At 28.3% G+C, this 13,271-nt stretch overlaps 1 non-coding gene and 2 pseudogenes across 1 annotated transcript; all 3 read left to right on the plus strand.

The window, feature by feature from the left end:
• The first annotated feature begins 113 nt into the window (after positions 1-113).
• On the plus strand, positions 114-232 carry LOC132960295 (5S ribosomal RNA). Its single transcript, XR_009667255.1, has one exon. It is a non-coding gene; the product is annotated as a 5S ribosomal RNA (ribosomal RNA).
• Positions 233-355: 123 nt separating this feature from the next.
• On the plus strand, positions 356-464 carry LOC132960297 (5S ribosomal RNA; annotated as a pseudogene).
• A 122-nt stretch (positions 465-586) lies between these two features.
• Positions 587-695, plus strand: LOC132960296 (5S ribosomal RNA; annotated as a pseudogene).
• The last annotated feature ends 12,576 nt before the right edge of the window (positions 696-13,271 follow it).

Consider the following 13,271-nt stretch of genomic DNA (forward strand, 5'->3'; position numbering starts at 1 on the left):
TTTTGATCATATGTTTTTTTTTTATCATAGAGAGACATATTCACATGTCCAAAAATTCAGCCAGAATCAAGGGCATGACATCTTTAAAAGGCCCCTGTCTACAGACAATAATGGCTTACGGCCATACCACCCTGAACACGCCCGATCTCATCCAATCTCGGAAGCTAAGCAGGGTCGGGCCTGGTTAGTACTTTGATGGGAGACCGCTTGGGAATTCCAGGTGCTGTAAGCTTTTTCATTTTTTTGATCATATGTTTTTTTTTTTATCATATAGAGACATATTCACATGTCCAAAAATTCAGCCAGAATCAATGGGATGACATCTTTAAAAGGCCCCTTTCTGCACACAATAATGGCTTACAGCCATACCACCCTGAACTCGTCCGATCTCGGAAGCTAAGCAGGGTCGGGCCTGGTTAGTACTTGGATGGGAGACCGCTTGGGAACACCAGGTGCTTTAAGCTTTTTCATTTTTTTGATCACATGTTTTTTTTTTATCATATAGAGAAATATTCACATGTCCAAAAATTCAGCCAGAATCAAGGGCATGACATCTTTAAAAGGCCCCTTTCTGCACACAATAATGGCTTACGGCCATACCACCCTGAACACGCCCGATCTCGGAAGCTAAGCAGGGTCGGGCCTGGTTAGTACTTGGATGGGAGACCGCCTGGGAATACCAGGTGCTGTAAGCTTTTTCATTTTTTTGATCATATGTTTTTTTTTTTATCATATAGAGACATATTCAGATGTCCAAAATTTTCATGAAGTATTTCGGCTTCAAAAAAGTGAAACATTTTCATGAAGAAATTCGGATTCAAAAAAGTTGAAAATTTTCATGATGAAATTCAGCTTCAAAAAAGTTGAAAATTTTCATGAAGAAATTTGGCTCCAAAAAAGTTTTCGCAAGGGGGGGTGGTTCGTCTTTTTTCAACTTTTTCGTAAGGGGGGGTGGGTCAATTGAAAATTTTCATGAAGTATTTGGGCTTCAAAAAAGTTGAAAATATTCATGAAGAAATTCGGCTTCAAAAAAGTTGAAATTTTTCATGAAGTATTTGGGCTTCAAAAAAGTTGAAAATTTTCATGAAGAAATTCGGCTTCAAAAAAGTTTTCGCAAGGGGTGGGTGTATTGTCTTTTTTCAACTTTTTCGTAAGGGGGGGTGGGTCATTTGAAAATATTCATGAAGAAATTCGGCTTCAAAAAAGTTTTCGCAAGTGTTTCGTCTTTTTTCAACTTTTTCGTAAGGGGGGGTGGGTCAATTGAAAATGTTCATGAAGTATTTCGGCTTCAAAACAGTTCATGAAGTAAAGTTGTCGCAAGGGGGTGGGTGTATCGTCTTTTTCAACTTTTTCGTAAGGGGGGGTGGGTCAATTGAAAATATTCATGAAGAAATTCGGCTTCAAAAAAGTTGAAAATTTTCATGAAGTATTTCAGCTTCAAAAAAGTTGAACATTTTTGTAAAAAGATTTCGGCTTGAAAAAAGTTGAAAATTTCCAAGAAGAAATTCGGCTTCAAAAAAGTTGAAAAAGTTCATGAAGAATTTGGGCTTCAAAAAAGTTGAAAATTTTCATGAAGAAATTCAGCTTCAAAAAAGGTGAAAATTTTCATGAAATATTTCAGCTTCAAAAAAGTTGAACATTTTCATGAAAAGATTCCGGCTTCAAAAAAGTTGAACATTTTCATGAAGTATTTCGGATTAAAAAAGTTGAAAATTTTCACGACAGGATTTCGGTTTTAAAAAAGTCGACCATTTTCATGAAGTATTTCAGATTCAAAAAAGTTGAACATTTTCATGAAAAGATTTCGGCTTCAAAAAAGTTGAATATTTTAATGGAAAGATTTCGGCTTCAAAAAAGTTGAAAATTTTCATGAAGTATTTGGACTTCAAAAAAGTTGAAAATTTCCATGAAGAAATTCGGCTTCAAAAAAGTTGAAAATGTTGATGAAGAATTTGGGCTTCAAAAAAGTTGAAAATTTTCATGAAGAAATTCGGCTTCAAAAAAGGTGAAAATTTTCATGAAATATTTCAGCTTCAAAAAAGTTTAACATTTTCATGAAGTATTTGGGCTTCAAAAAAGTTGAAAATTTTCATGACAGTATTTCGGCTTTAAAAAAGTTGAACATTTTCATGAAGTATTTCAGCTTCAAAAAAGTTGAACATTTTCAGGAAAAGATTTCAGTTCCAAAAAAGTTGAAAATTTTCATGAAGTATTTCGGCTTCAAAAATGTTTAACATTTTCATGAAGTATTTCGGCTTCAAAAAAGGTGAAAATTTTCATGAAATATTTGGGCTTCAAAAAAGTTGAAAATTTTCATGACTGTATTTCGGCTTTAAAAAAGTCGAACATTTTCATGAAGTATTTCAGATTCAAAAAAGTTGAACATTTTCATGAAAAGATTTCGGCTTCAAAAAAGTTGAATATTTTAATGGAAAGATTTCGGCTTCAAAAAAGTTGAAAATTTTCATGAAGTATTTCGGATTCAAAAAAGTCGAACATTTTCATGAAGTATTTCAGCTTCAAAAAAGTTGAAAATTTTCATGAAAAGATTTCGGCTTCAAAAAAGTTGAAAATTTTCATGACGTATTTGGGCTTCAAAAAAGTTGAAAATTTTCACGACAGGATTTCGGCTTTAAAAAAGTCGAACATTTTCATGAAGTATTTGGGTTTCAAAAAAGTTGAACATTTTCATGACAGTATTTCGGCTTCAAAAAAGTTGAAAATTTTCATGAAGTATTTCAGATTCAAAAAAGTTTAAAATTTTCATGAAAAGATTTCGGCTTCAAAAAAGTTGAACATTTTTATGAAGTATTTGGGTTTCAAAAATGTTTAACATTTTCATGAAGTATTTCGGCTTCAAAAAAGGTGAAAATTTTCATGAAATATTTGGGCTTCAAAAAAGTTGAAAATTTTCATGACTGTATTTCGGCTTTAAAAAAGTCGAACATGTTCATGAAGTATTTCAGATTCAAAAAAGTTGAACATTTTCATGAAAAGATTTCGGCTTCAAAAAAGTTGAATATTTCAATGGAAAGATTTCGGCTTCAAAAAAGTTGAAAATTTTCATGAAATATTTCGGATTCAAAAAAGTTGAAAATTTTCATGAAAAGATTTCGGCTTCAAAAAAGTTGAAAATTTTCATGAAGTATTTCGGATTCAAAAAAGTTGAAAATTTTCATGAAAAGATTTTTGCTTCAAAAAAGTTGAACATTTTCATGAAGAATTTGGGCTTCAAAAAAGTTGAAAATTTTCACGACAAGATTTCGGAGTCAAAAAAGTAGAAAATTTTAACGACAGGATTTCGGCTTTAAAAAAGTCGAACATTTTCATGAAGTATTTCAGCTTCAAAAAAGTTGAAAATTTTCATGAAAAGATTTCGGCTTCAAAAAAGTTGAAAATTTTCATGAAAAGATTTCGGCTTCAAAAAAGTTGAACATTTTCATGAAGTATTTTGGCTTCAAAAAAGTTGAAAATCTTCATGAAGTATTTTGGCTTCAAAAAAGTTGAAAATTTTCATGAAGTATTTCGGATTCAAAAAATTTGAACATTTCATGAAGTATTTTGGCTTCAAAAAAGTTGAAAATTTTTATGAAGTATTTCGGATTCAAAAAAGTTGAAAATTTTCATGAAGTATTTCAGATTCAAAAAAGTTTAAAATTTTCATGAAAAGATTTCGGCTTCAAAAAAGTTGAACATTTTTATGAAGTATTTGGGTTTCAAAAAAGTTGAAAATTTTCATGAAGTATTTTGGATTTAAAAAAGTTGAAAATTGTCACGTCAGGATTTCGGCTTTAAAAAAGTCGAACATTTTCATGAAGTATTTCGGCTTCAAAAAAGTTGAAAATCTTCATGACAGTATTTCGGCTTTAAAAAAGTCGAACATTTTCATGAAGTATTTCGGATTCAAAAAAGTTGAACATTTTCATGAAGTATTTCGGATTCAAAAAAGTTGAAAATGTTCATGAAGTATTTGGGCTTCAAAAAAGTTGAAAATTTTCACGACAGGATTTCGGCTTTAAAAAAGTCGAACATTTTCATGAAGTAATTCAGCTTCAAAAAAGTTGAACATTTTCATGACAGTATTTCGGCTTCAAAAAAGTCGAACATTTTCATGAAGTATTTCAGCTTCAAAAAAGTTGAACATTTTCAGGAAAAGATTTCAGTTCCAAAAAAGTTTAAAATTTTAATGAAGTATTTCGGCTTCAAAAATGTTTAACATTTTCATGAAGTTTTTCGGCTTCAAAAAAGGTGAAAATTTTCATGAAATATTTGGGCTTCAAAAAAGTTGAAAATTTTCATGACTGTATTTCGGCTTTAAAAAAGTCGAACATGTTCATGAAGTATTTCAGATTCAAAAAAGTTGAACATTTTCATGAAAAGATTTCGGCTTCAAAAAAGTTGAATATTTCAATGGAAAGATTTCGGCTTCAAAAAAGTTGAAAATTTTCATGAAATATTTCGGATTCAAAAAAGTTGAAAATTTTCATGAAAAGATTTCGGCTTCAAAAAAGTTGAAAATTTTCATGAAGTATTTCGGATTCAAAAAAGTTGAAAATTTTCATGAAAAGATTTTTGCTTCAAAAAAGTTGAACATTTTCATGAAGAATTTGGGCTTCAAAAAAGTTGAAAATTTTCACGACAAGATTTCGGAGTCAAAAAAGTAGAAAATTTTAACGACAGGATTTCGGCTTTAAAAAAGTCGAACATTTTCATGAAGTATTTCATCTTCAAAAAAGTTGAAAATTTTCATGAAAAGATTTCGGCTTCAAAAAAGATGAAAATTTTCATGAAAAGATTTCGGATTCAAAAAAGTTGAACATTTTCATGAAGTATTTTGGCTTCAAAAAAGTTGAAAATCTTCATGAAGTATTTTGGCTTCAAAAAAGTTGAAAATTTTCATGAAGTATTTCGGATTCAAAAAATTTGAACATTTCATGAAGTATTTTGGCTTCAAAAAAGTTGAAAATTTTTATGAAGTATTTCGGATTCAAAAAAGTTGAACATTTTCAAGACAGGATTTCGCCTTTAAAAAAGTCGAACATTTTCATGAAGTATTTCAGCTTCAAAAAAGTTGAAAATCTTCATGAAAAGTTTTCGGCTTCAAAAAAGTTGAACATTTTCATGAAGTATATGGGTTTCAAAAAAGTTGAAAATTTTTATGAAGTATTTCGGATTAAAAAAAGTTGAAAATTTTCATGAAAAGATTTTTGCTTCAAAAAAGTTGAAAATTTTCATGAAGAATTTGGGCTTCAAAAAAGTTGAAAATTTTCACGACAGGATTTCGGCTTTAAAAAAGTCGAACATTTTCATGAAGTATTTGGGATTCAAAAAAGTTGAAAATTTTCACGACAGGATTTCTGAGTCAAAAAAGTTGAAAATTTTCATGAAAAGATTTCGGCTTCAAAAAAGTTGAAAATTTTCAGGAAAAGATTTCGTCTTCAAAAAAGTTGAAAATTTTCATGAAAAGATTTCGGCTTCAAAAAAGTTGAAAATTTTCATGAAGTATTTGGGTTTCAAAAAAGTTGAAAATTTTCATGAAGAATTTTGGATTCAAAAAAGTTGAAAATTTTCACGACAGGATTTCGGCTTTAAAAAAGTCGAACATTTTCATGAAGTATTTCGGCTTCAAAAAAGTTGAAAATTTTCATGAAGTATTTGGGCTTCAAAAAAGTTGAAAATTTTCATGACAGTATTTCGGCTTTAAAAAAGTTGAACATTTTCATGAAGTATTTCAGCTTCAAAAAAGTTGAACATTTTCAGGAAAAGATTTCAGTTCCAAAAAAGTTGAAAATTTTCATGAAGTATTTCGGCTTCAAAAATGTTTAACATTTTCATGAAGTATTTCGGCTTCAAAAAAGGTGAAAATTTTCATGAAATATTTGGGCTTCAAAAAAGTTGAAAATTTTCATGACTGTATTTCGGCTTTAAAAAAGTCGAACATTTTCATGAAGTATTTCAGATTCAAAAAAGTTGAACATTTTCATGAAAAGATTTCGGCTTCAAAAAAGTTGAATATTTTAATGGAAAGATTTCGGCTTCAAAAAAGTTGAAAATTTTCATGAAGTATTTGGACTTCAAAAAAGTTGAAAATTTCCATGAAGAAATTCGGCTTCAAAAAAGTTGAAAATGTTGATGAAGAATTTGGGCTTCAAAAAAGTTGAAAATTTTCATGAAGAAATTCGGCTTCAAAAAAGGTGAAAATTTTCATGAAATATTTCAGCTTCAAAAAAGTTTAACATTTTCATGAAGTATTTGGGCTTCAAAAAAGTTGAAAATTTTCATGACAGTATTTCGGCTTTAAAAAAGTTGAACATTTTCATGAAGTATTTCAGCTTCAAAAAAGTTGAACATTTTCAGGAAAAGATTTCAGTTCCAAAAAAGTTGAAAATTTTCATGAAGTATTTCGGCTTCAAAAATGTTTAACATTTTCATGAAGTATTTCGGCTTCAAAAAAGGTGAAAATTTTCATGAAATATTTGGGCTTCAAAAAAGTTGAAAATTTTCATGACTGTATTTCGGCTTTAAAAAAGTCGAACATTTTCATGAAGTATTTCAGATTCAAAAAAGTTGAACATTTTCATGAAAAGATTTCGGCTTCAAAAAAGTTGAATATTTTAATGGAAAGATTTCGGCTTCAAAAAAGTTGAAAATTTTCATGAAGTATTTCGGATTCAAAAAAGTCGAACATTTTCATGAAGTATTTCAGCTTCAAAAAAGTTGAAAATTTTCATGAAAAGATTTCGGCTTCAAAAAAGTTGAAAATTTTCATGACGTATTTGGGCTTCAAAAAAGTTGAAAATTTTCACGACAGGATTTCGGCTTTAAAAAAGTCGAACATTTTCATGAAGTATTTGGGTTTCAAAAAAGTTGAACATTTTCATGACAGTATTTCGGCTTCAAAAAAGTTGAAAATTTTCATGAAGTATTTCAGATTCAAAAAAGTTTAAAATTTTCATGAAAAGATTTCGGCTTCAAAAAAGTTGAACATTTTTATGAAGTATTTGGGTTTCAAAAATGTTTAACATTTTCATGAAGTATTTCGGCTTCAAAAAAGGTGAAAATTTTCATGAAATATTTGGGCTTCAAAAAAGTTGAAAATTTTCATGACTGTATTTCGGCTTTAAAAAAGTCGAACATGTTCATGAAGTATTTCAGATTCAAAAAAGTTGAACATTTTCATGAAAAGATTTCGGCTTCAAAAAAGTTGAATATTTCAATGGAAAGATTTCGGCTTCAAAAAAGTTGAAAATTTTCATGAAATATTTCGGATTCAAAAAAGTTGAAAATTTTCATGAAAAGATTTCGGCTTCAAAAAAGTTGAAAATTTTCATGAAGTATTTCGGATTCAAAAAAGTTGAAAATTTTCATGAAAAGATTTTTGCTTCAAAAAAGTTGAACATTTTCATGAAGAATTTGGGCTTCAAAAAAGTTGAAAATTTTCACGACAAGATTTCGGAGTCAAAAAAGTAGAAAATTTTAACGACAGGATTTCGGCTTTAAAAAAGTCGAACATTTTCATGAAGTATTTCAGCTTCAAAAAAGTTGAAAATTTTCATGAAAAGATTTCGGCTTCAAAAAAGTTGAAAATTTTCATGAAAAGATTTCGGCTTCAAAAAAGTTGAACATTTTCATGAAGTATTTTGGCTTCAAAAAAGTTGAAAATCTTCATGAAGTATTTTGGCTTCAAAAAAGTTGAAAATTTTCATGAAGTATTTCGGATTCAAAAAATTTGAACATTTCATGAAGTATTTTGGCTTCAAAAAAGTTGAAAATTTTTATGAAGTATTTCGGATTCAAAAAAGTTGAAAATTTTCATGAAGTATTTCAGATTCAAAAAAGTTTAAAATTTTCATGAAAAGATTTCGGCTTCAAAAAAGTTGAACATTTTTATGAAGTATTTGGGTTTCAAAAAAGTTGAAAATTTTCATGAAGTATTTTGGATTTAAAAAAGTTGAAAATTGTCACGTCAGGATTTCGGCTTTAAAAAAGTCGAACATTTTCATGAAGTATTTCGGCTTCAAAAAAGTTGAAAATCTTCATGACAGTATTTCGGCTTTAAAAAAGTCGAACATTTTCATGAAGTATTTCGGATTCAAAAAAGTTGAACATTTTCATGAAGTATTTCGGATTCAAAAAAGTTGAAAATGTTCATGAAGTATTTGGGCTTCAAAAAAGTTGAAAATTTTCACGACAGGATTTCGGCTTTAAAAAAGTCGAACATTTTCATGAAGTAATTCAGCTTCAAAAAAGTTGAACATTTTCATGACAGTATTTCGGCTTCAAAAAAGTCGAACATTTTCATGAAGTATTTCAGCTTCAAAAAAGTTGAACATTTTCAGGAAAAGATTTCAGTTCCAAAAAAGTTTAAAATTTTAATGAAGTATTTCGGCTTCAAAAATGTTTAACATTTTCATGAAGTATTTCGGCTTCAAAAAAGGTGAAAATTTTCATGAAATATTTGGGCTTCAAAAAAGTTGAAAATTTTCATGACTGTATTTCGGCTTTAAAAAAGTCGAACATGTTCATGAAGTATTTCAGATTCAAAAAAGTTGAACATTTTCATGAAAAGATTTCGGCTTCAAAAAAGTTGAATATTTCAATGGAAAGATTTCGGCTTCAAAAAAGTTGAAAATTTTCATGAAATATTTCGGATTCAAAAAAGTTGAAAATTTTCATGAAAAGATTTCGGCTTCAAAAAAGTTGAAAATTTTCATGAAGTATTTCGGATTCAAAAAAGTTGAAAATTTTCATGAAAAGATTTTTGCTTCAAAAAAGTTGAACATTTTCATGAAGAATTTGGGCTTCAAAAAAGTTGAAAATTTTCACGACAAGATTTCGGAGTCAAAAAAGTAGAAAATTTTAACGACAGGATTTCGGCTTTAAAAAAGTCGAACATTTTCATGAAGTATTTCATCTTCAAAAAAGTTGAAAATTTTCATGAAAAGATTTCGGCTTCAAAAAAGATGAAAATTTTCATGAAAAGATTTCGGATTCAAAAAAGTTGAACATTTTCATGAAGTATTTTGGCTTCAAAAAAGTTGAAAATCTTCATGAAGTATTTTGGCTTCAAAAAAGTTGAAAATTTTCATGAAGTATTTCGGATTCAAAAAATTTGAACATTTCATGAAGTATTTTGGCTTCAAAAAAGTTGAAAATTTTTATGAAGTATTTCGGATTCAAAAAAGTTGAACATTTTCAAGACAGGATTTCGCCTTTAAAAAAGTCGAACATTTTCATGAAGTATTTCAGCTTCAAAAAAGTTGAAAATCTTCATGAAAAGTTTTCGGCTTCAAAAAAGTTGAACATTTTCATGAAGTATATGGGTTTCAAAAAAGTTGAAAATTTTTATGAAGTATTTCGGATTAAAAAAAGTTGAAAATTTTCATGAAAAGATTTTTGCTTCAAAAAAGTTGAAAATTTTCATGAAGAATTTGGGCTTCAAAAAAGTTGAAAATTTTCACGACAGGATTTCGGCTTTAAAAAAGTCGAACATTTTCATGAAGTATTTGGGATTCAAAAAAGTTGAAAATTTTCACGACAGGATTTCTGAGTCAAAAAAGTTGAAAATTTTCATGAAAAGATTTCGGCTTCAAAAAAGTTGAAAATTTTCAGGAAAAGATTTCGTCTTCAAAAAAGTTGAAAATTTTCGTGAAAAGATTTCGGCTTCAAAAAAGTTGAAAATTTTCATGAAGTATTTGGGTTTCAAAAAAGTTGAAAATTTTCATGAAGAATTTTGGATTCAAAAAAGTTGAAAATTTTCACGACAGGATTTCGGCTTTAAAAAAGTCGAACATTTTCATGAAGTATTTCGGCTTCAAAAAAGTTGAAAATTTTCATGAAGTATTTGGGCTTCAAAAAAGTTGAAAATTTTCATGACAGTATTTCGGCTTTAAAAAAGTTGAACATTTTCATGAAGTATTTCAGCTTCAAAAAAGTTGAACATTTTCAGGAAAAGATTTCAGTTCCAAAAAAGTTGAAAATTTTCATGAAGTATTTCGGCTTCAAAAATGTTTAACATTTTCATGAAGTATTTCGGCTTCAAAAAAGGTGAAAATTTTCATGAAATATTTGGGCTTCAAAAAAGTTGAAAATTTTCATGACTGTATTTCGGCTTTAAAAAAGTCGAACATTTTCATGAAGTATTTCAGATTCAAAAAAGTTGAACATTTTCATGAAAAGATTTCGGCTTCAAAAAAGTTGAATATTTTAATGGAAAGATTTCGGCTTCAAAAAAGTTGAAAATTTTCATGAAGTATTTGGACTTCAAAAAAGTTGAAAATTTCCATGAAGAAATTCGGCTTCAAAAAAGTTGAAAATGTTGATGAAGAATTTGGGCTTCAAAAAAGTTGAAAATTTTCATGAAGAAATTCGGCTTCAAAAAAGGTGAAAATTTTCATGAAATATTTCAGCTTCAAAAAAGTTTAACATTTTCATGAAGTATTTGGGCTTCAAAAAAGTTGAAAATTTTCATGACAGTATTTCGGCTTTAAAAAAGTTGAACATTTTCATGAAGTATTTCAGCTTCAAAAAAGTTGAACATTTTCAGGAAAAGATTTCAGTTCCAAAAAAGTTGAAAATTTTCATGAAGTATTTCGGCTTCAAAAATGTTTAACATTTTCATGAAGTATTTCGGCTTCAAAAAAGGTGAAAATTTTCATGAAATATTTGGGCTTCAAAAAAGTTGAAAATTTTCATGACTGTATTTCGGCTTTAAAAAAGTCGAACATTTTCATGAAGTATTTCAGATTCAAAAAAGTTGAACATTTTCATGAAAAGATTTCGGCTTCAAAAAAGTTGAATATTTTAATGGAAAGATTTCGGCTTCAAAAAAGTTGAAAATTTTCATGAAGTATTTCGGATTCAAAAAAGTCGAACATTTTCATGAAGTATTTCAGCTTCAAAAAAGTTGAAAATTTTCATGAAAAGATTTCGGCTTCAAAAAAGTTGAAAATTTTCATGACGTATTTGGGCTTCAAAAAAGTTGAAAATTTTCACGACAGGATTTCGGCTTTAAAAAAGTCGAACATTTTCATGAAGTATTTGGGTTTCAAAAAAGTTGAACATTTTCATGACAGTATTTCGGCTTCAAAAAAGTTGAAAATTTTCATGAAGTATTTCAGATTCAAAAAAGTTTAAAATTTTCATGAAAAGATTTCGGCTTCAAAAAAGTTGAACATTTTTATGAAGTATTTGGGTTTCAAAAATGTTTAACATTTTCATGAAGTATTTCGGCTTCAAAAAAGGTGAAAATTTTCATGAAATATTTGGGCTTCAAAAAAGTTGAAAATTTTCATGACTGTATTTCGGCTTTAAAAAAGTCGAACATGTTCATGAAGTATTTCAGATTCAAAAAAGTTGAACATTTTCATGAAAAGATTTCGGCTTCAAAAAAGTTGAATATTTCAATGGAAAGATTTCGGCTTCAAAAAAGTTGAAAATTTTCATGAAATATTTCGGATTCAAAAAAGTTGAAAATTTTCATGAAAAGATTTCGGCTTCAAAAAAGTTGAAAATTTTCATGAAGTATTTCGGATTCAAAAAAGTTGAAAATTTTCATGAAAAGATTTTTGCTTCAAAAAAGTTGAACATTTTCATGAAGAATTTGGGCTTCAAAAAAGTTGAAAATTTTCACGACAAGATTTCGGAGTCAAAAAAGTAGAAAATTTTAACGACAGGATTTCGGCTTTAAAAAAGTCGAACATTTTCATGAAGTATTTCAGCTTCAAAAAAGTTGAAAATTTTCATGAAAAGATTTCGGCTTCAAAAAAGTTGAAAATTTTCATGAAAAGATTTCGGCTTCAAAAAAGTTGAACATTTTCATGAAGTATTTTGGCTTCAAAAAAGTTGAAAATCTTCATGAAGTATTTTGGCTTCAAAAAAGTTGAAAATTTTCATGAAGTATTTCGGATTCAAAAAATTTGAACATTTCATGAAGTATTTTGGCTTCAAAAAAGTTGAAAATTTTTATGAAGTATTTCGGATTCAAAAAAGTTGAAAATTTTCATGAAGTATTTCAGATTCAAAAAAGTTTAAAATTTTCATGAAAAGATTTCGGCTTCAAAAAAGTTGAACATTTTTATGAAGTATTTGGGTTTCAAAAAAGTTGAAAATTTTCATGAAGTATTTTGGATTTAAAAAAGTTGAAAATTGTCACGTCAGGATTTCGGCTTTAAAAAAGTCGAACATTTTCATGAAGTATTTCGGCTTCAAAAAAGTTGAAAATCTTCATGACAGTATTTCGGCTTTAAAAAAGTCGAACATTTTCATGAAGTATTTCGGATTCAAAAAAGTTGAACATTTTCATGAAGTATTTCGGATTCAAAAAAGTTGAAAATGTTCATGAAGTATTTGGGCTTCAAAAAAGTTGAAAATTTTCACGACAGGATTTCGGCTTTAAAAAAGTCGAACATTTTCATGAAGTAATTCAGCTTCAAAAAAGTTGAACATTTTCATGACAGTATTTCGGCTTCAAAAAAGTCGAACATTTTCATGAAGTATTTCAGCTTCAAAAAAGTTGAACATTTTCAGGAAAAGATTTCAGTTCCAAAAAAGTTTAAAATTTTAATGAAGTATTTCGGCTTCAAAAATGTTTAACATTTTCATGAAGTATTTCGGCTTCAAAAAAGGTGAAAATTTTCATGAAATATTTGGGCTTCAAAAAAGTTGAAAATTTTCATGACTGTATTTCGGCTTTAAAAAAGTCGAACATGTTCATGAAGTATTTCAGATTCAAAAAAGTTGAACATTTTCATGAAAAGATTTCGGCTTCAAAAAAGTTGAATATTTCAATGGAAAGATTTCGGCTTCAAAAAAGTTGAAAATTTTCATGAAATATTTCGGATTCAAAAAAGTTGAAAATTTTCATGAAAAGATTTCGGCTTCAAAAAAGTTGAAAATTTTCATGAAGTATTTCGGATTCAAAAAAGTTGAAAATTTTCATGAAAAGATTTTTGCTTCAAAAAAGTTGAACATTTTCATGAAGAATTTGGGCTTCAAAAAAGTTGAAAATTTTCACGACAAGATTTCGGAGTCAAAAAAGTAGAAAATTTTAACGACAGGATTTCGGCTTTAAAAAAGTCGAACATTTTCATGAAGTATTTCATCTTCAAAAAAGTTGAAAATTTTCATGAAAAGATTTCGGCTTCAAAAAAGATGAAAATTTTCATGAAAAGATTTCGGATTCAAAAAAGTTGAACATTTTCATGAAGTATTTTGGCTTCAAAAAAGTTGAAAATCTTCATGAAGTATTTTGGCTTCAAAAAAGTTGAAAA

Source organism: Labrus mixtus, unplaced genomic scaffold, assembly GCF_963584025.1.
Source record: "Labrus mixtus unplaced genomic scaffold, fLabMix1.1 SCAFFOLD_36, whole genome shotgun sequence".
NCBI classification, from domain to species: domain Eukaryota; kingdom Metazoa; phylum Chordata; class Actinopteri; order Labriformes; family Labridae; genus Labrus; species Labrus mixtus.